At 34.4% G+C, this 12,678-nt stretch overlaps 1 pseudogene; it reads right to left on the reverse strand.

Moving 5' to 3' along the window:
• Positions 1-571: 571 nt before the first annotated feature.
• LOC138826305 (U6 spliceosomal RNA) lies at positions 572-668 on the reverse strand (annotated as a pseudogene).
• Positions 669-12,678: the final 12,010 nt, after the last annotated feature.

A 12,678-nucleotide genomic window follows, 5' to 3' on the forward strand; every position in this document is an offset into this window, starting at 1 on the left:
GTAAAAATTCATGGATTCTGCGGAATTCTTCCAAGTGAATTGCCTGCCTTGGATGGAAAAATGTATTCAATAGATTTTGTAAACATGTATAATAATTTCTTCAGAGTTTGTGATTTTTTAATAAGAAATAATTTTAATTTACCTGTTGAAATGAGTAGTACAGAAACTAAAATATTTCTGGTGCTTGTCTGAAAAAGTATATTTTAAAATATTCTATATTCTATGTTTGCATAATGTTCATAATTTATTTTTTCCTAGATATACATTGAATTCTATATTATTTTATAATATATAAGTTCATTAATGTGTCCTTTCCGATTGTATTCCATATAGAAACAGTTTGATTCCTTTTTTTCTAGGTCTTAATATTATTTTTCTTTGGGATAAAATGACAATGTTGTCTAATCTGAAAAGTTTTGTAAAGTTTATGCTATGTAAACGCCTTTCTGAGGTGATTTAATACACTGATGTCAAACTAATTTTAATTATATGAATTACGTTTATTGTTAAACTTGTAATTTTGTAATCAACTTTTTAATCACTTTTTTTCATTTCTTGCATCTGAAGAATGAAAAATATGGAATACTTCTCAAATTTTCATATTATCCTTGTGCAAGTGCCATGTTAATCTCTGTATTGTAGTTTGAGTATACGTGCTGCTGAAGCATGTAGTATCCTCTAAATTTAATAGTTAATGCTGCAATCCTTATACAGGCTTATATCTATGGGTGCCTACTTGTAACAAGGAAACCTTATTGTTCCTAACAATGCTATCGATCTTATTTCCCTAAAATTCTGTGAATATTGGAAAAAATTATATTGATCAGTCGATTGCTCACATTTGCAAACTGTTTTTTGCCAATGAATATCTTAAGTCTTTTTATTTGGAATTTGATCATACTCTCTATTACTTATAATTAGGTCCAAAGGTGATGGCTTTTTCAAGTATTTATTTATCCAGCTTTGTGGACCTAATGGATTCAAACTAAGCGTTGCTTAAGAGCTACTTCTAAACTTCTTCAGCTGACATTTTCCCAAATGAGGTGTTACTGGAACAAATGTCTACCTGAGCCTTTACCCTTCTTCCATGTGGGAACAGAACAACCAGAATACCTTACCCTGACAGCAAAGATTTTCTTACTAGAACAAAACTAATCTTGGTTACAAGGGATCATAGAGAGATGAACAGTTCAAACAGAACTGTTCAGACGAGAAGGTATTTTATCAAAATATAATTGTTTATTATACCTTCCATTTAAAAGTAGCTAAAGCCAAGAAGTGAAAAAATTGTTCGTACGCATGATTACTTAATGTCCTGGCCTGTCTGTAAGTTCCTGGCAGGAACTTACACTACTGCCTTTTTATCACCAAATATTTTCATAGTTGCAGGAGAAGTGCATATGTTTCTCCTCATTATTAGGCATTAAATTGATAATGTTTTAATCACAGTGTTTCCTCTTGCCACCATGCTGTAAATCTACAAATGATAAAGCTTTAGATCTAACTCTATCAAACACTGAAGTAGAGATAATGGAATCATACTTTAAAACAGAGTTGCCTTTGATACAGTAACTACAACAGAACAATACAAAACGTGTGTCTTTTAATCATATTATATATAGTTATATGTGCTGATTTTATATTTCACACAATGAAACTTACTAGAATTAGTTGATAATTTGACAAATAAATTGATATTTATTTACTCCAATAAACAGAATTGGAATATAAATATTTAGGTTTCAAATATGTATTAGACTAGAAAACGTATCAATGCAATCTTTTTAGTATAAACTTGTGATACATTATAACTCTTCTTGGTCTTCTGAATCCACATGATAAAAAAAACAATGTTTTCCTCTAATCTGTAATGGATTTTACTCTGCTGCTCTGTTTATTGTTTTAACTTGCTTGTCCCAAACTGCTTTTGTCCATATTTCTGAAGCATTCTTACTGATTATGCCCAAATTTTGCTAAGATGTCTAAAAAATATTATTCTTCTGCAGTACCCATGGGTCCTAGGATCTCAAGGCCCATTTACCTGCATCATCAGATAACAGGGGCAAGACTTTTCACCAAGGCCCATGCAATATATCAACACAAAGTAATTGAAGACCCATCTCAATTTCGCATTTCCTATATTTCAGGGCCCCAATTCCTTGAGATGCAGGAATTAGCAGTAAGCAATTGTGAAATGCAAGGCAACTTAAAATGAAGGATGAGATCACAAAATTTGAGAGAAAGTACTGTAATTCAAACATTCAACTTACAGATGACCAGCCCATATGAGTGAACAAGTTCACAAATTGTCATAAGATTATTTTTAATACCCCTCACCTATGATTAACGAAAGATTTTATTCCAACATAAGTGGGCCAAAAAATAGTACCTAGAAGGATAGATCTATAATTGGTCTACCAAAGCCTGAAAACTTGACTTAGAGGTCAAATGTAATTCAGAAAAACATTTGAAGCACTAAGGAGTGCTTCAAAACACTGGGACTTCAGTACAACATGGTTCTGTGGTATAAAAATGTCACTCTCAAACCAATGATAATCTACATTTAAATAAACTTTAAAAAATCACTTTCGCCCTTACTTCATTGTTCGTGGGAATGTAAACTTGTTTAACCACTTTGGAAAGCAGTATGGAGGTTCCTTAAAAGACTTCACATAGATCTCCCCTATGACCCAGCAATCCCACTTTTGGGCATTTACCCAAATTTTTACAAACAAGACCACACTAAAGCTACCAGCACAACTATGTTGATTGCAGCATTATTTCCATAGCTAAGATATGGAACCGACCCAGATGTCCCTCAGTAGATGAATGGATCAAGAAAATGTGGTATATATACACAATGGAATTCTATGCCTCCATCAGAAAGAATGACATTGCCCCATTTGTTAGGAAATGGAAAAACTTGGAAAAAATTATATTAAGTGAAGGAAGCCAGGCCAAAAGAAACATAGGTCTCATTGTTTCCCTTATTTGCAATGTCTAGTATATGTATGACTCAAGCGGAAAAGGTCAGATAATGTGAGGTCAGTAAAATGAACCCTTAGATATGTATTTTAATGTTTTTTTCTTTCATGCATGTGTTTCTAACGCATTTATAAGATTATCTCTTTGTTGCTTTGTATGTCCCTCCCCCACAGTATAATCCCTGCTTTCACTATATTTGGTGTCAGTATAACTTGTGGAGGAGATGGGGAAAAACCAGTGTTTAAGGATACAGGTGGACCTCTTGCAACAATGAGAAGTACAAGTTGTCATGTCCACAACGAGGTTTAAAAAATCCGTGCGGGGGGGGGTGAGGGGGGGAAAGGAGAAGGATTGGGATTGGGGGGGAGGGGGGAGGCTGGGAAGGGATGTGAAGGGTAAACCAAAGGAGGAGGCTGCAATGCTTGGTAAGAAATGTACGCATTATCCTGCCCATGTAATTGTAACCCCTCTGTACAGTATGTTCACAAATAAAATAAAATTAAATTTAAAAAAATCACTTTCGCCAAAATAACATTTGACAAGTTAATGATACTTAGTGACATTACAAGTTTTTCAAGTGTAGGGAGCAAGTTACAATAGAGTTGAATTATTTACACAGCACTAATGCCAAACATGTTCAACCATTCAATAAAGTGTAGAAATAGTACCACCCACAATTTGTGGTTTTCAGTATGGGCCTTTCAGAAATGTGTTTAATATGTCAGCCTCCTAAATTTCAAACCCAAACCTTAGCTAATAAATTTCATCATTTTATAAGGTACATTTTAAACAATCACAAATAGTTGCCTCATCATATGTTATTTTATGTTTTCCCTCTGTCTAATATAGTAAGAAATATGACTTTAAGTCTTGAATATGGGTACTAATCAGAGATATGACAAACATAATATGTCTTCTATTTCTATCATATTCCTATCTAGGAATAAATTATAATGTTCTTCTTTTTCCAAAACTTATAGGTAGTAGAAAATATTATTCCATGTAAAATAAAAGAATCACACGATTTTACAAAGCCATTTATAAAAATGCATAGTTAGAAATACATTCTAAGCCATTTTTTAACTTTCTTTTTGACTAAAGATTAATCTTTCAAACGGTTGAGAAAAAATCATGTTTAGGTGCTTCCCGTCTCCAGTCTTGCAAATTGTTGCTGCAGATGAATCAATTATGGAGATATAATCTGACATCATTTCAAGAATATGCAGGATTGAAACTCCATGGAATGTATATAAACCTTTCAAAGTATTAATAGACAGTTTAACAGAATGACTATCAGAAGTTGAAACCAAAGAGGAATTATAGTAAAGACATAGAATGAATGAAAAATGAACAAGGAGCAAATACAGCTAGAATCCTGAATGTACACATATGATGAAGGAAGTGGTAAATTGGAAATAAATCTTGGAGAAAGGGTTGGTTGAGAATGATAGAAGGAGTGACTCTGATCTAGGAGCATTGGACAATTAGATGGATATATTTAATTGTAACACAATTGCACAAACTTTTAAAATTCAGTTAAAAACACATCTAGAAACAAAAACACACAAAAATCACAACCAAACAGCAATCTCTAGAGAGTATGAATATGACCACTCAAAATTTTAATCAGTTAATGAAAGGCAGTCTTGGGAAAAGCAAACAAAGCTGTTCAAAGAGGGAAGTTTGGGATAGGGGAGAATTTTCAACAGAATTAAATAGATTGTCTAAGGTTATAAATCACCTGCTGCATACAGTATCTTACTTCTAAGAGATTTCTGTCTGAACTGGATAATCCAGTCCTGAGAAACACTTGGTAGCTTGTGAGGTAGAATGGAAGAAACAAGATCAAGAACGCATTACTCCACTGGAGAGAAAACGATCCTCTATATTTTCTCTAATCTCTCTTCAATACTCTTCCTTCATACTTTTAAGACAATTGATTTTGAATTATATTTTTCCTTCTTTCTTCTGGCAAAGTGATTGGTCAAAGTAATTTCATTAAATATTATTTGCCATTTTCTTCTTTCATGCTGTTTAATTGGCCAAGCGAGTCCATAAAACTTCCCTCTTGTATTTGGTTGCCATGAAACAACATCTATGTTAATAAGGAGAAATCTAATGTAAAACTTTGTCTGCAGAAAACAGTCCAAGATGCTGTGATCACAAATATTTGGCTATATTTTTTTTTCTTTTACCTTGAAAGACTTCTTGTGTCTAAAGTGCCCACAAAAATAAGTACTCCATCACTTGTTGGTTCAATCAGAATTGTCTAACATCAAAGATATATTTTTGCTAAGAAGATGCTTAGAGGAAACCAAAAAATACTGCACTTTTTAATCTTCTCTCTTAAGATTCTCCTTCGATACCATATCAGGAACAGTGAAGTTATTCTATGCAAAATTATTTTAATAGGTTATTTTTCTCTTGGTCTTGCATTTGTTCACCAAGATGTATGGAGGAGAATAGAGTTAAATCACCCATACCTTGGAAGAAAGTGTCTGTTACAAAAGGAAAATGCTTCTATGTCCTACTTCTATGTCCTACTCTTAGCTCTTGCCAGAGTTCCAATTAATCACAGCTTCTTGGCTTCCAGTCTAGTGAAGCTGAAGGACCATACGGGCTCCACCACTGCTACATCTTCATTATTTCTCTTTTAAAACTCTTCAAGTTGCCTCATTTGGATGTGGAATGTATTTTCATGTCTTCATTCAATCAGTTCTGCATTGTAGTGAGCCAAATGGGCTCTGTAAAATCACTTTAGGGAGTAAAAATACTAACACAATTTACATCAAAAAGTTTTGGCCTCCCTTCACTGCTGAAGTCAATACGCTTAGCTAAGGCTTCTAAGAATAATTTTATTATTAATTTTTCCATTTGCTCAATTCTTTTCTGAACTTTTTGGCATATGTAATAAAAGAAGTCTAGACTACCTCATATTAATAAGAATATTATTTTTTGTGAGCCACTTAGAAATGTGAAATCATTGGTTTGAAGTATCCAATCAAATTTTTTTCTGTGTTTCACTGCTTCACGTCCAAAGACATTGTGGAAAGTGACACCTTCTTTCATTGTGGAGGGCACTTTCTCCCTAAATATTTTGACTCAAATTATCTTTTTCAGAGAATTAGTATTTGGTAATTGAAGGTACATTCACAAATTTTGATGCCTTATTTTTTAAAGAACTTTTTTTTTGTTTGGGTTTTTTTTAACTGTATTTTTTTTGTCTTTTCTTTTTTGGTACTGGGGATCGAACCCAGGACGTTGCACTTGCTAGGCAAGCGCTTTGCCACTGAGCTACATCCCAGCCCTTAAAGAACTTTTAATTTAAATTCCAATACAACCTTCTTTCAAACAGTGAGAATATAGTTCCTGGGTAAGGACAATTCCAAGGGAACCTACAGGATTTACAGCAAGGTTTCTGAGGTTTGTTTGTTTAGTTTGAAAAAGAGCCATCTTCATCCATATTGCTCCCTCTCTACTAAGTCTCCTTGGATTTCTTTGCATGAGAGCCTATTCTTCCAGGCAATTTTAAATTTTCTTAATAGGCTAAGTTATTAAAAATTTTGAACTATTCAATTTTACCTGTCATAAATTTAAATCTGTTGAAAATCATTTATCAGAACCGCAAATACACCAATCCTAATTCCACCTTTACCATCAAAATGTTAACATGTTGTTTTCATGATATAGTATCCATGCAGCTATTATTTTCCAGTGGCTTTGTTATGCATATATGTAACCATATTAGCTGATGCTAAGCAAAATGAATTCCAAGATATGGAACCAGATTTCTTTTTCATTTGTGGTTGTTGTTTTTGATGAACTATGTGATTTCTGTTTTCTTTGGGGTTTTCCCCTATGGTTTATCCCTGCTGTATGGTGAGACAATGGTGAGACAAAGGACAAAAGGCAAACCAATGCAATAGCAATACTCACAAGACAATATGTTGGAAATGTACTTTACAACTTGTGAGGGGTGAAGGGGTGAAGGACAACTGTGAGAAAAATGAGGGAGGGATAACAAGTTTGAAATGACTTTTATTCACTACCTTACAATTAGTGTAAAGTCACTGTACATCAATTTGGTAATAAAATTGAAAAAATAAGCTGTGTAAAATGTAATTTTACTGTATTGACACAGTAAATATTATTCTTTATGTAGTAACATTTTAAAAATCAATAATATTTGGCTTCTAATTTGAGTTAATTACCCCTTATTTATCAGAGGTTCATCAACTTGAATGTTATCCAACTAGACACTATTTTCACAATATACTTGCCAAATTTTTCAAAAAAGAATAAATTTAGTACTTTCTCATTCTAAAACAGAAAACAGGGTCTGGGAAGATGGCTCAGTGGTAGAGCGCTTGCCTTGCATGCCTGAGGCCCTGGGTTCGATTTCTCAGCACCACATAAGCAAAAAGAAAAAAGCCAGAAGCTCAAGTGGTAGAGCGCTAGCCTTGAGCTGAAGAGCTGAGGGACAGCGTCCAGGCCCAGAGTTCAGGCCCCACGACGGGACCCAGTTTAATACTATGGAAACCCATAATTTTAAAAGTAAGTAAGTTTTTAAAGAGGACAGAATATATGTGTTCTTCAAAATTCCTATGACTAACAACTACTCATTTTTAAATTCTCAACATTCCTAAGAGATTCAAAACAGTACCTGTTTGCATGTTAATTAATTCTGCAATAGATGCAGTTTCCAATGGGGTGTCCAGATTGAGAAGTAAACAGAAAAATAGCCACATTCTTGTAGAGGATAAAACTGTGAAGCATGTGTAATAATTAATTCTTCAAGAGTAAGCAATTGTTTATAAGAGTAAGCTATTATGTCTATGACCATCAATCCCAAGATTTATGCCATAAAGTCATCCTAGCCCAACAGTTTCCAACTTATAAGGGACACCTTAAAATTCCTTAATTCACATTATGAATACCTTATCTCTATTTTGAAAAAATACTACACCTCTGCTAATGTGACACCCTCCTTATTCTGAAAAGAACACCACAATAAACTGAGCTGCATCATTTTTCCTCCACTGGTAATCTTGAGATCAGAACACTTGCAAATATTATTTATATTTAGACTTTTTTAAATATCATAGATATTCAGTATGCTAAGATAGGAAAATTATGATTCAAAGCCCACCCAGGCATGAAGGTTTCTTAGAATCTTATCTCCAAAAAACTTCTCTGCAAAATCCAGACTCAAGTGGCACTGAGGTTGAAGTGGTAGGGCTTGAGCCTTGAGCATAAACAGGATCAGAGACCCTGTCCATGCCAAGAGTTCAAGTTCTACGATGAATCAATAAAAAAAAAACTGAAAAAAACCCCAAACCTAGCATTTTTCTCTATGTATACAGAGGCACGTAAATAAGGAAATGGCTTCCTGTGGTACATATACGTAGAAGAAAGAAGATGTCACACAATTACTCTCTTCATACCATATTAAACCAAACCTTGAAAAATTGGTTTTTCTAAATGTATAAATTAATGTCATCCATTTTTGGCAACTCTGTCTAGATTATTCATATTAACATGGTATACATGAACTCTGCAAATTATCTATTAACTATGTTCTAATTATAACTGTCGTGAAAGAATATCTAGGCAAATAGAATGCCAGAATTATTTGTGAATTTTTCAATTAATCCCTCTACTTTGAAAGAATTTTGTAGTATCCTATAGAATATGAAATTACAAACAAATCCAAAAACTATATTTTAAATCTAAATTCTAATTTAACAAGGTCTACAAAATCCTACATTAGACGAACTTTGCTATTTCTCCAGTCTTAAGCTTTTGTAATCCTTCAACATTTATTTGGAATCCAACAGAATGTGGGATGGGAAACATGAGCTCTTTTGCATCTACGAATGTTCTGTAATGATGAGAGCATTTAAAACACAAGTGAGGATATATATGAGGTGCATTCAATAGGAAACTTGACTTCTCAAAACATAATGACAAAATTAGGCCAAACTTCCAACTGTGTATTCCTTTCTTGTTGTTTGATTAGTTTTACTGAGACAAAATTATTCTATCTGGTCCAGGGAAGGTATCATTATGTAATTCCACTCTCTTATCTCTTGTCTGAGTGCTAGAATTCCAGGCTTGTATCACATTGCCCTGCCATAGTTTGTTTATTTAATCTAGAAACAGACTAGAAATTCTGAACTTCTCCTATGATTTAATCCACTAGACTGACTGCTCAGACTGTTTATGTACTATTTTCAAAGGTGTTTTAACATTTGACACAGGATATGAACATTTTTGGATGCACCTGCAGGCTTCCCTGATTCATTCCACTATGTATCCTATCCCGTTAAGAATGATTGCTTGACTCTCTTACTATCTCTGGTCCCAACCTATGTAATATTCTCAACTTCTGGGGGAAAGTTCACTTGAGGGCTTTCTAATATTAAAAATTATCACTTGATTCTAGTCTTACTAAGGACCAATTTTCTATTGTTTTCTAACTTTTCTACATATTCTGAGAGTTGTTTCATTTATGTATTTTTGTGTGCACCTATAAGTGCCTCTGTGTGTATGTGTATGTTTGTATGTATGTATGTATGCAAAAACTTAAAGCTGTAATTCAGCAATCTTGCTCGTGACTGGTATCCCAGCTTTGGCTGGTTAATTATAGGTAGTGTTTCAAAGCCTATACTGTCCAAGCTAAATGCAAATTGAACCTCCCAGACTCCTTTACATTCTTAGGTTTTATTTTTCTAGGAGTATCAACTTTTAAACTTCAAACACTTTTGTGAGTGTAAAGTCTAACTGTAGCCCAGATTTTTAACTCAAGAATTCATATAAAGTTAGATGAACATATACATTACATATCCTGGGTGTACACTGTTAGCAATGTGATCATAAACCAAGTTTTTGTGAGATCTGAGGATTGGGTTTTAAAGTCAGCACGGGTAGGAAAGTCCTGGAGACTCTTTTTCTCCAATAATTACCAGAAAACTGGAAGCGGCACTGCAGCTCAAGTGGAAGAGCACTAGCCTTGAGCTGCGTTTCAGAGGGACAGCGCCCTGTCCCATATTCCAAGTGCCACGAAAAACAACAACAATAAAAAGGAATATAAGAAAAGGAAAGAACAAGAAATGTGATCTTAGCCACCAGGTTCATTGCTAGTATAATTCCTGTTCCCTCAAGATAGACTCTTTTTTTCCAGTTAAGTCTGTTCTCCCATATGTGTCTTGCATTGGAAAAAGAATCATTCTTCCATTCTCCTTTTTGCACATTTACATGATTAGCAAGCGTGATTTAGAAACGGAGTGGCCTCATGCTTCATGTTCCACTTAGGGGTAATGCTTTCTCTATATCACTCCCATAAATCTACATATGGGACTTGGCTTTATTGTTTCAATTTTTTATTTGTAGAGTCTTGTATATTGTATTGAACACTTATACATAAACACAGAACTTTTTCTCCTATAATTGCTATTGTTTCTTTTACGGTTAACTCATGTACAGTTGGGAAATTAATGCACAGCATAGAGACTCACAAAAAATTATCTGAGAACCTTCTTACCATTTAAAATTCACCTTAATTTACAGAGCACATGAGAAGTTTGAACAAAATATTCTCATGGATAATGTATTTATAAGCAATTTAAATTGCATTTGTCTTTACTAAGTGGTCTCTGAAACACGTGTTACCTCATGTCCAAAAGTGTCTTTGTGCTATTTCAATGAAGCCAGAAAACATTCATTTTTTTCTGGAGCAGCACCATAAATTGTTACTGGAAGTAAGTGGAAGAAACTGCTACTGGATGTGGAAACTGATCCCAGGAGAGGAATTTAACATAGAGAAATGACAAAGTTCAAGTTAACTATTGCATTCCTTTGTACTGTACAAGAAAAGAATCCAAGGCTGGAAGGAAACTCTGTCCCTGACTTTTTTGAGTGTGTCCTTTAATCATATAAAACTTGTCTGTAAACTTCTGGTTGAGAGTTTTGCAAAAGGAAACAATATGCCATTTGAAGGCAGGCATAGAACAAAAGGAAATAACTTTAAAAGTGTTCTACTGCAAAGAAGCAAAGACATGGAGGTTTTAAAGTGTCTTATGGATGGATGTTTCACTCCTGAGATGATTCTCTTGTTGCAGGAATCAGTTTTCAATTCATTTAGTCTGGTCTTGAGTTTTCCATAGCAATAACAATTCACAAAAATCAGGATCCAGTGAGTATGATCAGCAAAAGCAGCCTCTTCTCAGACCACCACTATTTTAAGGAGAGTCCCAAAGAAATACCCAGGTTTTGTTTTATTTGCTTGTTTGTTTAGTTTGTGCTGGTTCTGGGGCTTGAACTTAGAGACTGGCCCCTGTTCCTGAACAGTTGTCTTTCTTTCCTACCTGGCCCAAACCTAGTACTCCACTGCTTGAGCCAAAACTCCACTTCTGGCTTTTTTGGTGTTTAATTACAGATAAGTGTTTGACAGACTCTCTTGCCTGGGTTGGCTTTGAACTAAGACAGTAAGAAAGCTAAGTGACATCAACTCTATGGACTTCTCTTTTGAACCTAGAAATATTAGATGAAGTTTATTATAAAGCTAATATTTGACAATTTTTAAAGAAGAGAATATGTTTAGCAAAGAAGCCATAACAAATAACTCAGTAAAAGTAGGTGCACTACTAAATCATTTGGGAAGATTACTATTGATTTCATCATTCCTTTGGGGGAAACTTAAACCTATATTTGCACTTTTTTGTTGGTTGTGGGGATTGAAACTTAATCCTGGGCACTGTCTCTCAGCTCTTCAGCACAACTTGAGCACTCTACCACTTTAGCTACAGCACAACTTCCAGGTTTCTGGGGTTAATTGAAGATAAGGGTTTCATGGACTTTCCTGACCAGGCTGGCTTTGAACCACAATCCTCTGGACTCAACATCCTGAGTAGCTAGGATTACAGGCATGAGCCACCAGCACCCCACTCATATTTGCATTTATGTGAACTTAATGTCACTATGTAGACAAAGAATGGAAATATGAACCATATGATGTGACATTGCAGCTTTCCAGAATAATTAAGGTAGCAATAAATATGTCCTCCTTTTCCATTTTGTTACATAAATGACTCATGAGCTATGGGACTCTTATATTAGCATCCTCTTTCATCTTTGTAGGTGTATTTAGTATTAGGAAATGTTCATAGATAAATACAGCAATACAGATTTTTAGAAAGCAAAGGAGATCAGGTATGAAAGATCAGCATAGAAGGAGATACATTCATCACAAAGAGATTAAGAACTAGTCTAGGAGATTTTGAATGCCGAAGGCAATGAGGAATAAGCCTAGTTGATAACTAGTTCTTTAATAAGCAAAAATGGTTCCCTAGAACGGTTTCTGCTATACCTTAGTTACTATCATTTATTCTTTCCATCTGGCGTTATTCCTTCTCTTCTGTCACAACTGTTAATTAGCCTCTGCCTGTTTTGTAAGATGACTGGCCAAAATAGTTTCTGAATCTCACTTACACTATCCTTCTCATTGTGATTAGCAGTGACCCCACTCAAAAGCCTGGAATATTTGAATTTCCAGAATTAATCTTCACCTGACATCTAAGCACATTCCTAGCATTAATTGCTGTGACCCAATGAACAAAACATTTTTTTCAACACAGTATCCTTACATAGGTAAAGTACATGTATTAGGAACTATTGTCAGGTATCAGTATGGAA

The sequence above is a fragment of the Dipodomys merriami genome, unplaced genomic scaffold, assembly GCF_024711535.1.
Source record: "Dipodomys merriami isolate MVZ:Mamm:240054 unplaced genomic scaffold, mDipMer1.0.p SCAF_141, whole genome shotgun sequence".
NCBI lineage: Eukaryota > Metazoa > Chordata > Mammalia > Rodentia > Heteromyidae > Dipodomys > Dipodomys merriami.